General features: G+C 42.4%; 1 protein-coding gene across 3 annotated transcripts in view; it reads right to left on the bottom strand.

Annotated features, from left to right (window-relative positions):
- ATP10A (ATPase phospholipid transporting 10A (putative)) overlaps positions 1-18,217 on the bottom strand; it is a 171,143-nt gene that overhangs the window by 36,758 nt on the left and 116,168 nt on the right. The gene's annotated exons all lie outside the window — the stretch shown is intronic.

The raw sequence follows: 18,217 nt of genomic DNA, 5'->3' as shown, positions 1-18,217 counted from the left end.
CAGATACTCTCAAATCTGTTGGTAGGTATACTATGTGCAGGCCCAAACCCAGAGGACTTGGGGCTTGGATGCCTCTTGCCTTTAGCCAATGGCCACAGGAGCAAGCTAGGGAGGAGTTCCCTATTTCCATAAAGCAGGCATGTAGATCCTCCCACCGGAAGCTGGCCAGTGGGAAGCTAATTACAAGACTCGTAGGGCTTCCAGTGGATTTGGGAGGGGACAAATTCAAGGAAAACCTCCAAGAATTAGATTCTATACCTGGAAAATTATCAGAAACGTATGTTTTCCATATATAGAATTTAATTATTGAGGGGTCATGTTATAGATCAGGGTCATCTTATATTTGAGTGAATAGTGCATTATCTATATTTTACACACTAATGTGGATAATGCTCAAGGCTAAGGAAGTCTGTGGCAGAGCAGGGAGAGGAATCTAGCTTCCTAAGTCATAAACTAATGTCCACATCATGGGAACAAGCTTTCTCTCTCAATAAAAATCTACGCCAAGTGAATGTACAGCATCTGTAATGTAAGTTCAGTTACAATAACTAATAACTAATAACTAATAAACTTTAACAGGCCACCAAGAATGATTTTTTAAAATCTCATGTTAGTCAATGAGTCATACATAATGTGGCTTCTTGGCTCTGTAGAATCTATAATTGGTATAAATAAGATTGGTGTTAGTTACTCATTTGATTCTGTTAGTTATGTACTGAAGACCACAATAACAAATGTACATAGAATTACGTAATATTCACTTCAGATAGCTTTCCTAGTGAGAAACAATTTTAATGAAATCTTCACTCAACTATGTAACTACAAGAGTTTATGACCACAACCAACATTGGCAGCAATCAGGAAGAATAAAAAAAAGGAATAAAAAACGAATGTGCAAAGCAGTGGTAGTAAAGTATACAGACTGACAGGTTCCTTTTATTTATTTATATATTTTTTTCATTCCACAAGGAATATGGCTACTTAGTATCTGGACTATTCATTAAGGCATTTATCACTTTAGCAGGTACCCATTTATCCCTTTATTAGGTATTCCTTGGAAAGATTTTCATTATATTCATAGAAACCAAAGGATAATAATATACAGTGTACTGAATGCAAGGGTGCCATATTAATGAGGTATGGAAACCTTCACTTTTTTCAGTTTTCTGATGCAGCAAATCAGGCTTTTCTTATCGTGCTGAATCATCACACTTGAAGTTAGTGCTAAATTATTTCACATAAACATTACATCAAATTATATTCCATTAGAATATCATTCAGGTGGGTTTATCTAGTGCTTTCTTTCAGAAAGCTAACTTTAAGATTAAAAACAAAAGTAATAACGTCCCCCTCCCCAAAGTAGACCTCCATACAAACGCCCATCTATAATCCATTATCATTGTCAAACTAAGGTTTAATTTTGCAAAAAACAGCCAGAGGAATTGATATCAGCTAACACACAATATAATATCTGCACCAGTAGCAAAATCCCATATATGTCAGACATTTTTTTTTTAATAACTAAATTCTGTCACACCCTGAACTACAGCATTCTTGAAGTAAAATTCCATGCAATACACATCTCCAATCAGCCGGGATCCTGGCTTTCTCTGATGTAAAAGAATTCCCAATTTTTTTCTTTAAAAAAAGTAACCCCAAATCCACATTTATCTGTGACTAAAATGAAACACCACTATATGCATATATACATACACACCTACACACACACACATAATATTAATAGAATATTAATATAATAACATGAAAATGAATATGTGTGCGTGTATACATAAATGTATTAAAATGAATGTGTGCGCGCATATATATGTATGTATGTATGTGTATGCAAATGTGTGTGTGTGTGTGTGTGTGTGTGTGTGTGTATGGGTTACTATATTATACTATACTATATTAGTGGATTAGTAGTAACCACTTGGTCACCATCAGCCCCTCAGTCACCTTATTAATGACCGTACTCCAAATTTACCACACACAATACAGTACACAAAGGCCCAAAGAAAGTTTCTCAAACATAATTCTAATACCTTGTAGGCCATGTACTGAGTGGCTTTAGAATTTATAAAACCTGATTTGACCAAAGCTCTTTGACTAAGGATGATAACTTTTTAAGCTGTAGAAGGTGTTTCTTTAAGAATGTTCTGTTTTCTCCACCTATTTACCCTAGAAACTGTTCAGGTTCAGAACACTTTTCCATTAATTTTATATCCTGAAAGACTATTGCTGGGTGATTTCCAGATTCAGCGATTTCTATTAAAAAAATCATGATCTCCTTAGACCTTTTCCCACATAGATGGTTCTGTACTAAGAGCAAACATGTAGAGACAACTTTCAGAAACACTATCGAACAAAGTCAAATTAGGTCACATCTATATGTCACTGTAAGGCGACATTGTTATGGCTCCAGTAACCTCCCCTAGCGCATCGCTATGTCACCATAGGGCGATGTGCAGACATGCCCATAGTTCCTGTTATATATTTCATAGATTTTATAGACATTAGGGCTGGAAGGGACCTCGGAAGATCATCGAGTCCAGCCCCCCGCCCAAAGGGCAAGAAGTCAGCTGGGGTCATAGGATCCCAGCAAGATAAGCATCCATACTGCTCCTGAAGGTGTTCAATGTAGGTGCTTGAACCATCTCTGACGGCAGGCTGTTCCAGACCTTGGGGGCTCGGGCAGTAAAGAAATTCTTCCTTATGTCCAGCCTGAAACGGTCTTGCAGTAGTTTATGACCGTTTGACCTCATCATCCCTTGGGGCACCCTGGTGAACAAACGTTCCCCCAGATACTGGTGGTCACTCTGATAAACTTATAGGTGGCCATCAGATCACCCCCTAGCCTGCGCTTTTCGTCGTCGTAAGGTCTGTTTTCCTGACCTCTGATCATGCGCGTGGCTTTTCTCTGGACTCCAAGCTTCTCCACATCCTTTTTGAATTGTGGAGCCCAAAACTGCAGCAGTACTCCAGCTGTGGCCTCACCAAGGCCGAGTACAAGGGGAGAATGACGTCCCGGGATTTGCTTGAGAAGCATCTATGGATGCAAGCCAGCATTTTGGTTATTACATATCTTTTGTAATAACAAAAATAAGTACTTATTCCATGAACTAAGATTCTTACTAGAAGGCAACAATAATGTTTAAGGTGAGTATTCTAGCAATTGACAAAGGTATCTGTACAGATATTATTAAATTATTTACTAACAATGAATAACCAAATAACTAAATCTTACTTATCAATACAAATGAATCTTTAATATAATCCTACGTCCAATGCATTAACATTGTGGAATCCATACTGCAAGCCAAATGAATCGTTCTAGCCAGAGAGATTCTGCAACCTATGAATGTAATGCTAACACACACTATGCATGCACACATATGACAACATTCACGGTAAGATTTACTTGATAGGAGCAATATAGCTTGCAAGATGTATCCATGATATTCTGGAGTATGTCTATGGGTGTTGCCTTCCAAAGCGATTCAAACCAGCATTCCTCAAATGCATTTAAGACCCTTACTGCCCACAAATCAATGCATGACAATTCTGATACTTGAATTCCTACTCAGGACTCCTGATGGGCTTGTACTCTGGTTGCTGGCCTGTGCCAAAACCCCCCCCCCATGCCTTCATTCCATCTTCACTTTTATCTCCACTGGCTAAATCAGTCACACTGATTTGCCTTGTAGACATACACTTAGAATGAACTATCCATTTTCTAGAATGCCACCTGCCATACAGCCCAATTCCAGCTTGTTATCACTCCAGATGTAAGGAAATGCCAATGCTATTCCCTTCCCTTCTGTTCTGTTACCTTCCATTCCCTATGGCAAATTGCTTTGCACTCTTTAAAGCACCTTTATTTTTCTAAAGTCTGAAAACTAGTTTCATTCTTATGGAAACTTCAAACAGCCAGTGTGAACTTAAGCTATGAAGAAAGTTCCTTTGTCTCATAATGTCAGTGTTCAGAGTTCATATGTCCACAGTTACTAGGTGCATCTACACAAATTGTTACTGTGGAGCTGCCTAATTAGCCCTGCAGTAAATGTCTCACTGTCTACAACATACATGTAGATGCTGACAGGGCTGGCTGGGGCACAAGGATACTTCAGTGCAGGGGACTGCCTGATGGCTAGCTCCACAGTGGAGCAACTTCGTGCCCCAGCCAGCTCCTCCGCAGCATGTTAAGCCAGGTTGGAGCAGCCCTGGGCTGGCAGGCTGACCTCCCAGATCTCCTACCAGCCGGGGTAGCTCTGACCTACCTTAACATGCTGCGGTCCCAGGCACATGTTCAAATGCGGTGCCCAAGAGCAATAAAGTCTGGTGCAATATGCGCTGGAGTGTATTACCAGAATTAATTGCACATGTAGATATGCCCACTGTGTCTGTGTGTTCCATAAGGTTTAAAAATACACTTGTTTTAATCCTTGGTCTTCTGTCTTCCAAAATGACAAATTAAAATTATTCTTTTCACAAAGTAGTAGAAAATGAAATGAGAAAAATCCCCAAAATCAGCTACATCAAATGCCTGAGGATATGGACAGATGTACATTAAAACACTTCAACTGAAGGCAGAATGTGACATGTTTTTAGTTTGTACCATGTTAGCAATTAGTAGTGCTCTTCCCTCCCACCAATGCCATCTCACTAACAGCATTGATGCTGTTGTACTACCTTGTTTCAAGGGGGCTAAGGAACAGAGGTCCCAAGTGTTCCTTTGGAGTCTTCTGGGGTGAAAAGTGCAGAGCCTCACAGCAGGGAGGGGTGGAAAGCTAAACATCATGGGATGCTATATGGATGTCCAATTTCCTATTAAGTGCTGGTGGAATGGACAAATTTAACCTGAAGTACTTGAAAGCACACTGAGAGTTATTTTTATACGAAAAATTGTAGTGAGATAGACCTATGCATCATTTGTCCGCTCATTTTTGGTTTTGCACTTTTAAGAACCTTAATGCATGATGTTATATCTGTCTACACCCTGAAACTCTGAGCTCTGGTAACAGGTGTTGAGTCTGTTAAGAAATTTTAAATGGGCTCTGCATACTCCTTGCTGTTCCCTGTGATTATAAGGGAGATTGACTGTTCTGTGGGAACAACAGCCAGACTCAGGAGAAAAGTTTTAGTTGATTGTTATGAATTTATTTGAGCCCAGTTTCCAGGGTGAGTTTGCACTGTGCAAATTACACTCACAACAAAATTCTATTATAAAACTGACATTAAAACTGAGAATGTAATCTCATTATATGATGCACCTCAGTGTGAAAAACAGCTGATAGCCTGCCTCAACCAATCTTCAACAAAAACAGAATGTTTGCTAAGAAGAATCTCATTCTTCCAGCACAGTAACAGAAGAATTTGGTTAATCCAAGGGGAAATTGCTGGGATATTCACCATCTCCCTTCTACCTGAGCTTCCCTTTCACTCTTCTACTTTTTTCTCCCACAGCAGAAACTGGAGAGTGGGCAAATGAAAAGAATGACAAAATAAGGTTTTCTTTATTTGCCTGATAGAACTCACAGGTATGGAACTTGTGTTTTGACTGTCAAAAGTTCTACAACACAATGAAAAACTAAAATTAGCAAGACCCGGGACCATGTGGCAGGAAGCCACCTTTGTTTCTCCCCAAAATCTCTGTGTGTAACAATTTGATTAGGATGGGCCCAGCCCATCCCTATCTCACACCCTTACCCTATCTCTTCAGGAAACCTGAGCTGGATACATTCTTGAGGGAGGGGGGAAACCTGCTCCCCCTGCCTACCTAACTGAAATCAGCTACCTGGGTGAGGGGCATCTACCTGGTGGGCTAGAGTCTGCCCAGCAACTAGTGATGTATTTCAAATTGGTTGGCCGACAGCCAACAGGTGCTGGCCTCCATTGGACCAGATGAATAAGGTCACAGGGGCTATACAAGTTAAGACTGCCCAGGAGGAGGGGGCAGCAGCCATGCAGGGGACTCATACTTAGAGAGGAGTTTTACCATCTGAAACTGGCTCTCTCTCCCATAACTCATGAGCTAGGAGCGGCCTGCCTCCAGAGGGAATCTCCAACAGCCTCTGGATGATGCTTGTGAGTAAGCTACTTGAGATCTGATTAGAGATCTAGCTGGCAGTAACTCAGATGCATGATCAAAAGGCTACCTCAGCCAGACTGTTTTGCTCTATGAGATTTCTATGATATTGCTCTATCTTGTACCCTATTTTCACCCTACCCCTGTAATCAATAAAGTTCTCCTTTGTCACCGGTGTAGGAGACTTATTGAGGGGTGGGTCTAAATTATGCCTAAGAAGCCCCTTAGGTCTGCGGACTAAGAGGTACTTTCCTTTTTGGCCCCTGACTTGGGGAAGTACCCCAAGTGCCTGTACTGGGTCGAGTACCCGTAGGACTATTAGGCCTGTGTTTCCCCGAGGACACAGGGCCGAGACAGTCCTTTCTCGGGGTGGTGGCAGCTTACGTTACCCCCAGGCTAGCAAATGTGCTCCAGGAAGGGGGCCAGCTGGACGTGAGGCACTCCTAAGGAGGCACTTGGAGCCTGGAAGGTGGTCGGGCACAGTGAGGTGGGTGGCTCAACGCAGGAGCACCCCCTACTGGCCTGCCACAGACCATACCCCAGGGCACGTTTCCTGTAAAGTCAGCCTTTGGAAAGCATACTGGACAGATGTCAGGCCGAGCAGTATCTGCATGTAGGTAAATCATATTATGTACATCACAAAGACAGGCAGGTTTTGGATTCTGAGTACCGCTGGGATTTGCAGGAAATCTTTGGACAAGGGCCAGTGTTGAGGCATGATTTATCAGCCAATACTGTTGCTAATTTCATGGATGCTGGAAGAGGATTAGTCCAGTAACACACTTTTAGTTAAAAGGTGGCATTTTATTTTCTTTGGTGCTACTAATTTACTCACCTGGGAAGTTGGATTTATAGGTTCAATAAACGCTTGCATTTTGTAATGCATAGTGTTCCCTTGCAATGTCATCTTTTCATGCCAGTAGTATGTGACAATGGATAAAATGTATGTGTAATAGATTGGATCAATTCCACCCATTACTAGGATTCCTTTTGGCACTTTAATCTGGTCTAATTCTACAGATGTAGTACTTGACATATCAGACAATCTTTCTTCCACTTGGAGTGTCCTGTGACATAACCCACTACTTCATGGCTGATCTCTTAGATAGGGCTTTAAATTAAGATCGCAGGGGGATGGGAAACGATAATTGGAGCCTACCCGGGGACCAATATACAGGAAAGCTCCATCGACAATGAAACCAAGCAAGCCACTCTTATGGGAGCTGAGAAAACAGCTTCTCTTCAATGCAACAGGTGGCCAATGACCTCAGTAGAAGGACTAAGGTGCCTGTACACCAATGCCAGAAGCATGGGGAACAAGCAGGAGGAACTAGTCCTCCTGCTTTCCACTGGGCTCTATGATTTAGTAGGGATCACGGAGACCTGGTGGAACTTCTCTCATGACTGGAGTGTAGCCATAAAGGGCTACGTCCTTCACAGAAGGGATCGGGTAGGTAAGAGAGGTGTGGGTGAAAGAGCAGTACACCTCCCTACAGGTCAATGTTGACCCCAGAGAAAAACAGCTTGAAACCCTCTGGGTCAAGCTCCGGGGGAGACACAGTGAGAGACCTGACTATAGGTGTATACTACAGGCTGCCTAACCAAGGGGAGGAACCTGATTTAGCATTCACCCGTGAACTAAAGGCAGCCACGCGTGCATGGGATATGGTTGTCATGGGTGACTTCATCTACGCAGACATCTCCTGGGAGGAGTGCTCGGCTAGCTTGGATCGATCATGATCCTTCCTGACTAGCACCGAAGAGCTTTTTTTGACTCAGAAGGCGCACAGGCCAACTGAAGGCAATGCAGTTCTTGACCTGGTCCTGGCCAAGGGGATTGACCTGGTGGCCAACTTAAACATAGAGGGTGATAGTGACCAAGAAATCATTAAGTTCACAGTTTGTTACAAGGCTGACAAAATAGATATCAAGCTCAAAGTCTTAGACTTTAAAAACGGAAATTTTAACAAGTTCAGGTCACTAGTAGAGAATGCCCTGAGAGACCAAGGACCACAGGTAAAGGGAGCATGAGAAGAATGGTTGTTTCTTAAGGATACAATCCTTAAGGATCAGAGAAAATCCATTCCCTTGTAGAAACCAGATTAGGGAAACTAAGAAAGAAACCAAACTAAAACTAGCTACAAGAATCAAGGAAGTCCTTCTTTAGCTACATAGGGAATAAAAGGAAAACTAACTAATGGTGTGGGGCTGCTGCTTAATGCCTCAGGATACCTGGTCACTACCACTCAGGAAAAAACAGAGCTCCTAAATGACTACTTTTCCTCAGTCTTTCACAAGACCAAGAGGAACAACATGCCAGGTAGGGCACAGAACAAGCACGGTGGGATTAACACCATTCCCACAAAACTGGTGTACAATCAATTCTGTACTTGTGCAATATGTTGATGATTTGCTCTTGGCATCTACCTCCCTCAAAGCCTGTAAAACTGATTCTTTAACTCTCCTCACCTCTCTTGCCCTAAAAGGCCATAAGGCTTCTAAAGAAAAACTACAACTTTGTCTTCCTCGTGTCCACTATTTAGGTCATGATATTTCTGCTGGAGAACGACTGCTTTCCTCTTCCAGAATAAAAGCTATTCTTAAAATCCCTAGACCAACTATTGTGTCCCAAATGCGTACCTTCCTAGGCATGGGTGGCTACTGCTGTCAGTGGATACTCGGCTATGCCTCTATAGTCAAGCCGTTGCAAAATCTGACTCTTGTTAATACCACTGAGCCTTTACCCTGGACTTCAGAAATCGAAGCCACTTTTGCCTCTATTAAACAAGTGCTGTTGCAAGCTCCTGCCTTAGGCCTTCCCGATTATACTACACCTTTTATTATCTTTTGTCATGAGAAGGACAGATTTGCACTTGCAGTACTTACTCAGACACATGAAGACAAGCACCGTCCCATTGCTTATTATAGCTCTGCTTTTGATCCTGTTGCAGCTGGACTTCCTTCATGTCTGTAGCCACCGTCACTGTTAAACTTTTCTCTACCCTTGTATTAGGTTCTCCCCTTACTGTTGCTGTCCCACATGCTGTAGCAGCTCTTTTACTAAAAACAAAACCCAACACCTTTCAAATGCTAGATTAACTAAGTATGAAATCTTGCTTCTCTCTGCTGGAAATGTCACCCTAACTAGGTGCCCTGTTTAAAACCCTGCTTCTCTGTTACCTACCCCTTTGGATGGTGAACCCCATGACTGGATTTTTGTTATTGCTCACCTAACAATGCCCCACACTGATCTAAAGGACAACCCCTTGCAAAACCCAGATCTAGTATTCTGTGTTGATGAATCAAGTCAAAGAAACTCAAAAGGCTCCCTTGTTGCAGGATATGCAGTATGTTCCCAATATGATGTTATAGAAAGCCATCACTTACCTAATGTGTATTCAGCTCAAGTTGCCGAGCTTGTGGCCTTCACCAGGGCTTGCACCCTAGCCTCTGGTGCCTCTGTTAATATTTATACTGATTCTGATATCCTTTGGTATTGTACATGATTATGGTCAACTTTGGAAACAAAGAGGCTTCCTCACTTCAGGAGGTGCCAAGATTAGTAATGGTCCATACGTAAATGCCTTGTTAAATGCTTTACAATTACCTTCTGCTGTTGCTATTATTAAATGTCAAGCTCACCAGAAATCTTATGATGATGTTACAGGTGGAAATGCTCTGGCAGATTCCGCTGCCAAAGCTGCGGCTATTTCCACTCCTCGGGCTACGCCTGTTTTTGTCTATTCCGACTAACCAGTCTCCATTGGCAAGTCTTCACGACGTTGCCCTCCTCCAAGATCAAGCTCCAGAACCAGAGAAAGATACATGGAGACTGGCTGGGTGTCTGTTACACCCTGACCATTTGTGGCGCTCCCTGGATGGCTGCCTGGTTGCCCCAATGGTCCTTTTTCCTTATCTTGCTCGCATATACCATGGCATGGCACATATGAGCAAAGGGGGGGATGACAGAAGCTGTTAACTTGATTAGTTTGCTCCAACTTTTCCATTTGTGGCTCAACAGTACTACCACACCTGTCCTATTTGCCAAGCCCATAATGTAGGAAAGCCTGTAAAAACAAAGGCGGCAGCACATCCCCCACCTTGGGGACCATTTGTAAATTTACAATTAGATTTTATTCAAATGCAGAAATGTTCTTATGAATATGTTCTTGTTATTGTATGTTTGTTTTCTGGATGGGCAGAAGCCTACCCATGTGCAAAAGCTGACACCATCACTGTAAGCAAAAAGTTGCTCAGAGACTTTATTCCAACGTTTGATATTCCTTTATCCCTAAACTCTGATATAGGAACTCATTTTACTGGACAGATAATGAAAGAAGTCTGCAAAGTCCTGCAGATGCAACAGAACTTCCATTGTGTATACCTTCCACAGGCCTTGGGCCAAGTGGAATGCCAAAATGGCATTCTGAAAAATAAACTGGCCAAAATTTGTGCTGAGACTCACCTAAAATGGCCAGATGCACTTCCCATAGCCCTTATGAGTATAAGATCTACTGCCAACCGAAAGACTGGGCTTAGCCCACATGAAATTCTAATGGGAAGACCCATGAAGCTTACTGCCTTGCCACCTATTGCCTCCCACTTTTGTGATATACATTCACTTGATGATACCATTCTGGACTATTGTAAGGCACTAATGAAGTGTGTTAAGGCTTTTCATTCACAGGTACAGACAGCTCTCCCCAAAGAACCAGATGAGCCATGCCATTTTCTCCTGCCTGGAGATTGGGTCCATATAAAAGTTCATCAATGAAAGTCATCGTTGGAACCTCGCTGGAAAGGCCCATTCCAGGTACTCCTGACCACCAACACTACAATAAGGTGGTCAAGGACTCCAGACATGGATTCACACTTCACACAGTAAGAAAACATCAGCCCCATTAGACCCAGAGTCTCCTCCACATCAATTTTGTAAATCAGCCTCCACAAACTGGTAGTGAGCCTAGCGCCTGCCAGCAGGAGAGCTCAAGGCCAGTAGTGAGCCAAGCGCCTACTGGCGAAGAGGATTTGCCACTAGAAAGAGAAGAGGATGTGCCCCAATGACACCATTATGCCCTTTGGGACAGGAAAAAGGCCTCTACCTAGTTCCTGGTTCCTGAGGTGGAGTTGGTTAGTCGGGATTTGGGTAGTTCTCAGTATTTCTTTTTGGGACATCTTATATGCACTTGACTCATCAGTTATGAGAAACTCTGTAAACCAAACTACACTTCTGCACCGACAAAGATGATCATTTCATGAAAATATGTTCTTGTCTTTAGTTAATCAAATTGGGATAGATTTAAATGTCTCTCTTTGTTGGATATGTAGTCATGTCCCTACCTATTCTACCAGAGGGATACCCATGATACCAGTACCCTTGAATGCAACTCAGATGTTAGCCCCTTACTATTCAGATTTTCATGGAAACGAAACTTGGCAGAATGTAAATTGTAACTGGTCTGACTATGTACAATTAGCATAAGCAGCCCCTGGAAAGTTCTGTTGGACCTGTAATGGATCTTGTGTTGCAGTAAGAGTCAGTAAGTGCAAGGTAGAATTTAAGATAAATGGTGCTTAGTTTTCTAATAGTTCCTGGATATCTAACTACTTCCCTGCAGGTCAATTTTCAGGCTATTATTCACAATGGATGATGTCCCCCCCGCTGTAATACCGGTGGATTTACTGCATTAGTTGGTCACTATTTTGCATGCGGAGATAAGGCCTATAAAAATCTTCCCTCTGGTTGGAGAGGAATGTGCTATGTCCCTGCAGCGTATCCTGCCTTTACTATTAGATCTCACTTACCTAAAGGAAGAATTTGGAATGTTTGCGAAATTACCGAAAATCAAAGGTTTTGTGGTATAATGTTCCCCAGCTACAGCGCAGGCTTAGCTATGTCCGAGATAAACAAAGTTGTAGCATCTCTGGAAAATACTGCTAATGCTACTGCTGATAGTTTTGATAAAATGAATACAGAAATGAAGGAAATAAGGCATATGACATTGCAAAACTGATTTGTGTTAGATTATATACTAGCCAGCAAAGAAGGAGTCTGTGCTTTAATAGGTAAAGAATGTTGTACTTATATTCCCAATAATTCAGAAGAAATCCAGGATTTAAGTAAACATATTCAAAAAGTAGCAGCTAAATTGCATGAGTCAGATAGTTGGAATTTGATTTCTTGGTTTAGCTCTATTTTCAGTTCCTTAGGCTCTACCATCATTCATAGTTTGTTGATATTGTTTGTTGTTTTTATTGGAGTATGCCTAGTATTTATGATAATACAATGTTGCTTAAGTTGTGCTGCCAAGAAAATGCGGAATAACCCATCAACCAGAAACAAAGTATATAATTTGTATGTTGAAATAGCAGAAAATAAAGAGAAAGAAAAACTAGAAGTTGACAGGCTAATGGCTATAAATATCTAACTTGTTGGAAAAAAAAAAAAAAAGGAGGGAATGTGGTAGTGGATTTGGTCAGGCTTCTGGCTTGCTTGACTAGGAAAACAGACAGAGACCAGAAGTGCTCATACTGCTTATTTCAGTTACATGTTCTGAGATAAGAAATCCTGCATGCCTTGTTTTGTCTTGATATATTACCCTGTGCACAGATGTTTTCTTTAAGTAAACTGCCTGTATGTTTGTGTGTTATTTACTATTGTTTTGTTTCTCCAAGGTCATATTTTCTTCTCTTTTTCTGTCTTAAGTATAAATATACTTGTAAACTTATATAGTTCGAGAAATCCTTTGAAACAGAGAAGTGGCTGATTCCCCTTGCTGTATGGAATTCTCCCTGTGATCACAGTATAGCCCTAAATAAAAGAGAGCTGGCTCTGTCAGTTCTGGTTCAACCACAACACAAAGTTTTATTTCTTCCACGGTGGGTTCTGTAGAAGAGCTGAATAAGCAGTGGTTCAGCTTCTGTGAGGGCTTGTCCACGTGGAGAATTTCAGTTGCCAACCACACTTTTTGTCCTACAGTGTAGGCAGGCCTTGGCTGATGCTGCTGTTCTGCTTGAAGTTTTTATGATTTTTCTGTCATTTCTAGGTGTTATTTTAGTTGCTCCTGGACTTTATGAATGTGGTGTACCCATTTGTAGCCTTGGGGTTGTCAGAGTCTATGGATAAAGTGGGATGCAACTGGCGATGGAAGCCAAAATTTGCAAAGAATGGGCTTTGTCCAGTTGAGACGTGCTCAGAATTCTTGTATGTGAATTTGTCAAGTGTTTGGAGTAAGCACCAGTTATTCTGTTGACAATTGAGGTAAAAATGGAGGTCTTGTTCTAAGACCTGATTTTCTCAGCCTGTTCATTTGTCTGGGGATGGTAGGCTGAAATGAGATGGGTGCAGACTATCAGTAGGGGAAGAATTTCAAGCCAACACTGGGAGATGAATGGGGATCCATACTCTGGTATGATGCAATCTGGGAGCCTGTGGAGGCAAACTATGTGGTCCAACTGTAACTGGACTGTATCTTTTTCTGACAGATGGCCCAGGTATGGAATGAAGTGGGCCATTTTGGAGAGTTGATCTGTTATGGTCAGGATCATAGAACAACTGAGACCAGCTCTAATTCCACCATGGAATTTCATCTTCCCATAGGCCCCACTAATATTGGTAAAGTTCAGCTGCTTTGTTCCAGTATTGCAAACCAGCAGGAAAGGGATGCATATATAGCAACAGTTCCCTGCCCAGGTGAAAACTCCTTAATATAGAACAGGGGTGGGCAATTATTTTGGGCAGAGGGCCACTTACTGAATTTTGGCAAGCCATTGAGGACTGCATGACAGGCAGCCAGGGGCAGATCAATATTAATTTTCTAAATTTGTTAGGGCTGGCAGGCCACATCTGGACCATGGGCTGCATTTTGCCTGCTCCTGATATAGAACTTTCACCAGGACCCAGTAAGGATCATCAAACATAATGGAGAAAGGAATGCTTCCCAGTCCTGGAGGCCAGGACTTTTGTGCTTCACCAGGGGGTAGGCCCAACTCAGGGGTCTCACCTTCACCTAATCCTTGAAGTAGGGTCTTGGCTGAGCTAGCAACAAAAGGTACCACTGGATCAGAAATCCCCTAAAGCACCAACAGTCCCTATCAGGTGTGAGAGAGGTGCACAGGACTATGTGGGATAGGCACAGAGCCCGGAGCAACCTCCTCCAACAGCTGCTAAGTCTCCTCACATTAGCACTGGCTATTCTCCTGAGGACACACCACTGGAGACTGTAGGAATTGGTTCTTGGGCAATTGCATCTATGTTCCCAGTACTCCTCAGATGAAAGCAAGCTGGTTCAGCTGGTCCAGCCAAGCCAGTCAGTCTCCCAAAGCTGTGGTATCCAACACAGGAAGGACTGAGGGCACCAGCACGGGATTAGGCTCTAGGACAAACTCTCTTCACTGAGTGGAGGAGGTCCAAGCAAACTGCCATGCCAGAGTGTGGGCAGCTGAGTGTGGGGCCACTCAGGGATTGACGTGCAGACCAAGGTCATGCGTGACCAGAAGTCAGAGGACAAACTGGGCCAGAGAGTCAGGAGGCCAATTAGAGCATTAAGCCTAAAAGCATATTAAGCGAAGGGTACCAAAGGAATAGCTAGTACCAATGAAGTGAGTTAGGAAGCCAGGAGATCAAGCTGAGAAAAACGTCTAGGAGAAAGCCAGAGGGAGCACTACAGCAGTCATGGGTCAGGTAGAAATCTGTTCCCCAAATACTTGTTCTTGTTCAGGAGTTTATTTGTGGGAACTGAAAGGTCAGCTAACTGCAGCTGGCCATTCCAGTGACAAGGAGAGGGCAGAGAGTTAGGCCCCGTTGGAGGCTGCTGGGAAAACTTGATCAGTCTGCAGAAACAGCCTTGGGGTGGCAAGATGAGATGACTGCCTGTGCTAGACAGGCTGAGGCCCCAGGTTTAAGGCTGTAGCCTTGCATCAGTATGCTTTGTCATATTATTGGTAGCAAAGTGTGATTTAAGATGGCCTTTTGTTGCCTCTCAATAAAAAGTGGGTTGAGCAGGACAGAATGTGCTATGCATCAAAGCAGTGATAGTAAAAAAAGTCTGCATGTGTACAGAGCTGAATATTCCAATGATGCCAGAGGAAACCAGTGCCAAGACAGAGGTTATGTAGCCATAGTGCAATTTCCTTTGGCTGACAGAGCATACCCATAATCGATCAAATCAGTCTGCATCTTAGAATTGCTCTTGGATTCCTGGTTGATGCTAAGCTGTCACATAGTAGGATCCCTGAGTAATATATTGCACCGTCTCCAGTTGGCTAGGATACTCTTCCCCATGCTTGGGGAAGATGATCAGGGTTCCACTAATCATGCCTTTTGCCACCTTCAGCCTAAACTAAAGGAATGCATGAACATGTGTACAGGAATATATGAACATGAAACCATCAGGTCCCTAGGAAACCACTATTTCAAATTCTGTAGCATGTTCCATCTATGACACCTGTTACAACAAACATATCAAATCTGCCTTTGCGAAACACATAAGAAACTAACCTGGGTGCCTAGTGTGAAGATTGGCCTTGACAACTCCATTCCTCAGACAAAACTTAACTCTGGCATAAAGGTAAAGCTCATCTCCGTAAGAGAACAATTTTCTTAAGAGGCTTATCTGAATCTATCCCATAAGGCACCTCAACAACTTCAACTCAAGCAGAGGTCACATATTCTAAACCCTGCCTTCTCAGACACAGGAGCAAGCATAATTTAATAAAATAAAATCCTATCAAAACAAAATACTATGCTGTACACAAAATTCTCTCTCAAGAGAGAGGAGGAGGAGATAAAATGAATTCCGTATCATAAATATCAGTCATGTTTCTTAATGCACTTCTGGAAGGCAGTGAAGTCCTGACGAGTGCGGTTAAGAACCTGCATAAAACAGGAAAAAGGAAACAAACCTTTGGATGAATTCAGAGTCTGCAACAACATTTGTAATATATCATAGGTCCCAGAACAAAGCTTGGGAGGCTGTAGCCAGCCTACTAGACAGTTAGTTAGCCATATTATATTCTTTTATTACCCACAAAAATGATAAACTATTTCTAAAGAACATTGTGGTTGCCATGTTGCCATGTTAAGCGCTCCTAAATTTGGAAATCTCAGAACTAGAGTTTGCAAGCTTAATTCAGTCCCTTTGCACACATGCATTGTGATATAGCTTCAATTATATGCTCATACTATCTATTCACAGGACCATGCCTCATTTAGCACAGGGAAAGGGTGGTACTCATTTAATCAACAGCTAGGTAGTATCTTATTTTTCCTCATTGTTCAATATGTGGCCCTAGTTCTTATTTATTGCTAATTCAATTACTGCTCTGAAGACTGATTTATTCATTTCCTTACAGACTTTTCTATGATACACCTGCAAATGGATCTGTATCCTTCACAAACACTAATTAATGTACCTTTCCAGAACTGAGATAATGGGAGCAGGTATTATTCCAATTAACCAATGGATAATTTAGCCATAGAGATTAAGGTCACGAGTATCCGGTAATTTTAAGAGCCTGGGTAGCGATACCTTGCACCTGATTTTTTTCGCAGTACACAGCCCTGCTTAACACTTTCTATATTCAAATCCCACCACCTATTTACTTCAGTTGCAAATATGCATGCTTATCCCTTATGAAATCAGATCCCCAGGTTTCAAGTGGGGCAGCCATAAAAAAAATTAGGAATGCCCACTTAATGAATACTTCTGAAAAGTCTGACTTAAGCAACCTGTTTAACATCAAATAAAAACTCTGTTGCAGAGGCAGAAATAAAATCCAGTTCTTTAGGGCAACTGCCTTAGCTATGAGACTTTTCATTCTTTGCCTCCAAATATTCATCTCATTCACTGTACACCTATCCTGTCCTCCTATTGTAGCTGGTGAAGCGGAGATCCCACAAACAACAGTCTGCTTCAGTGCACAACCTTTACTCATTTCCAGAGCAGGTTTACCTTGTGCCCTGAATGATGCATAAGCCCCACAGAAATAAGTCAGTGTTCAAGTGATTGAAGACTGCATCATAATAGCTTCAGAGAAGAGGGCTCAACCAATCCCAGTGTTCTTCTCTCTCAACCAATGGTACTTCACTCTATCTATTACTCTGGCAGGATTTCAGCCTCAGTCTTCTGACCACTGATCATAGTGGCAGTCTCCTTGTGCAACAAGACCCAGTTCTAGTCTTTCACCCAATCAGTCTGAGTTTTCCCTCCTGGCTCTCCATCACAGGTTTTTTGGGTTTCTTTTGCCAAATAAGTCCCAGATTTCTCTCATTTCCCCTTCTATTCAGCTACAAGGGGACCAAGTATGTCCAGTTGCTGTGTGGGGATTCTGCATATTTGGAGCTGGCCAGTTTTTGAAGCCATGTGCATGCTGACTAAGGAGAGAATGTTCTGAAATGTAAGCGCTAGAGTTGATGAAACTCTATTGAACATGTCCCAACAGATTTTTCAGAGGTTTAGAATGTGGTCATGTTTGAGGGTATTGTCATGGAGAAAGAAAATAGCCTGTGGCACATGTTAATTTAAATACGTGATGGAATTTTATCTTAGATCCCCCCCAAACTGTGCATACTGCTGTGCCAGATGTTCAAGATCTGGCCTGGCAGGACATGCAGTTTTTGAGATCTGGGATAAAATTGCTCAGATCTCATTGTGGGTCTGCAGGTGTCTTGGGATCCTGGGATCAGGTAACTGCTCTGTGAGACCTGACTCCCCATGTGCCCAGACTTTATAAAGGTAAGCTGGGCAGGCCAGTGTCACAGAGCTGACCCCCAATACAAGGCTGCCTGCATGCCTTTATGCTTGCTGGCATGTGGGGAGCCCAGCATCAGGGAGCTGCTTGCAGATCCTGGGTTCCCTGTGTGCCTGGACCTTTAAAGGTGCACTGGGCATGCTGGGGAGCTGAAGAGCATTAATCACATGATAAATGTAGCATTTGCAAGGACACGCCTCTAACAGAATGAATGCTCTCCTGGCAAATGTTATGCCTCTTTTGTCCACAGCATGGGAAAACTAAAGAATATTAAAGGATCACCAGAATGAACCAGTGGCAAAACAATATTTCTGCCTTTCAGCCTCTCAAGAATGGCTGCACTGAAGTGTCCTGACTGATTTCTCAAAGAAAACACAA

The sequence above is a fragment of the Crocodylus siamensis genome, chromosome 1 (genome assembly GCF_052110815.1).
Source record: "Crocodylus siamensis isolate JL-2025a chromosome 1, ASM5211081v1, whole genome shotgun sequence".
NCBI lineage: Eukaryota > Metazoa > Chordata > Crocodylia > Crocodylidae > Crocodylus > Crocodylus siamensis.
This window is presented reverse-complemented; position numbering and strand designations above follow the sequence as displayed.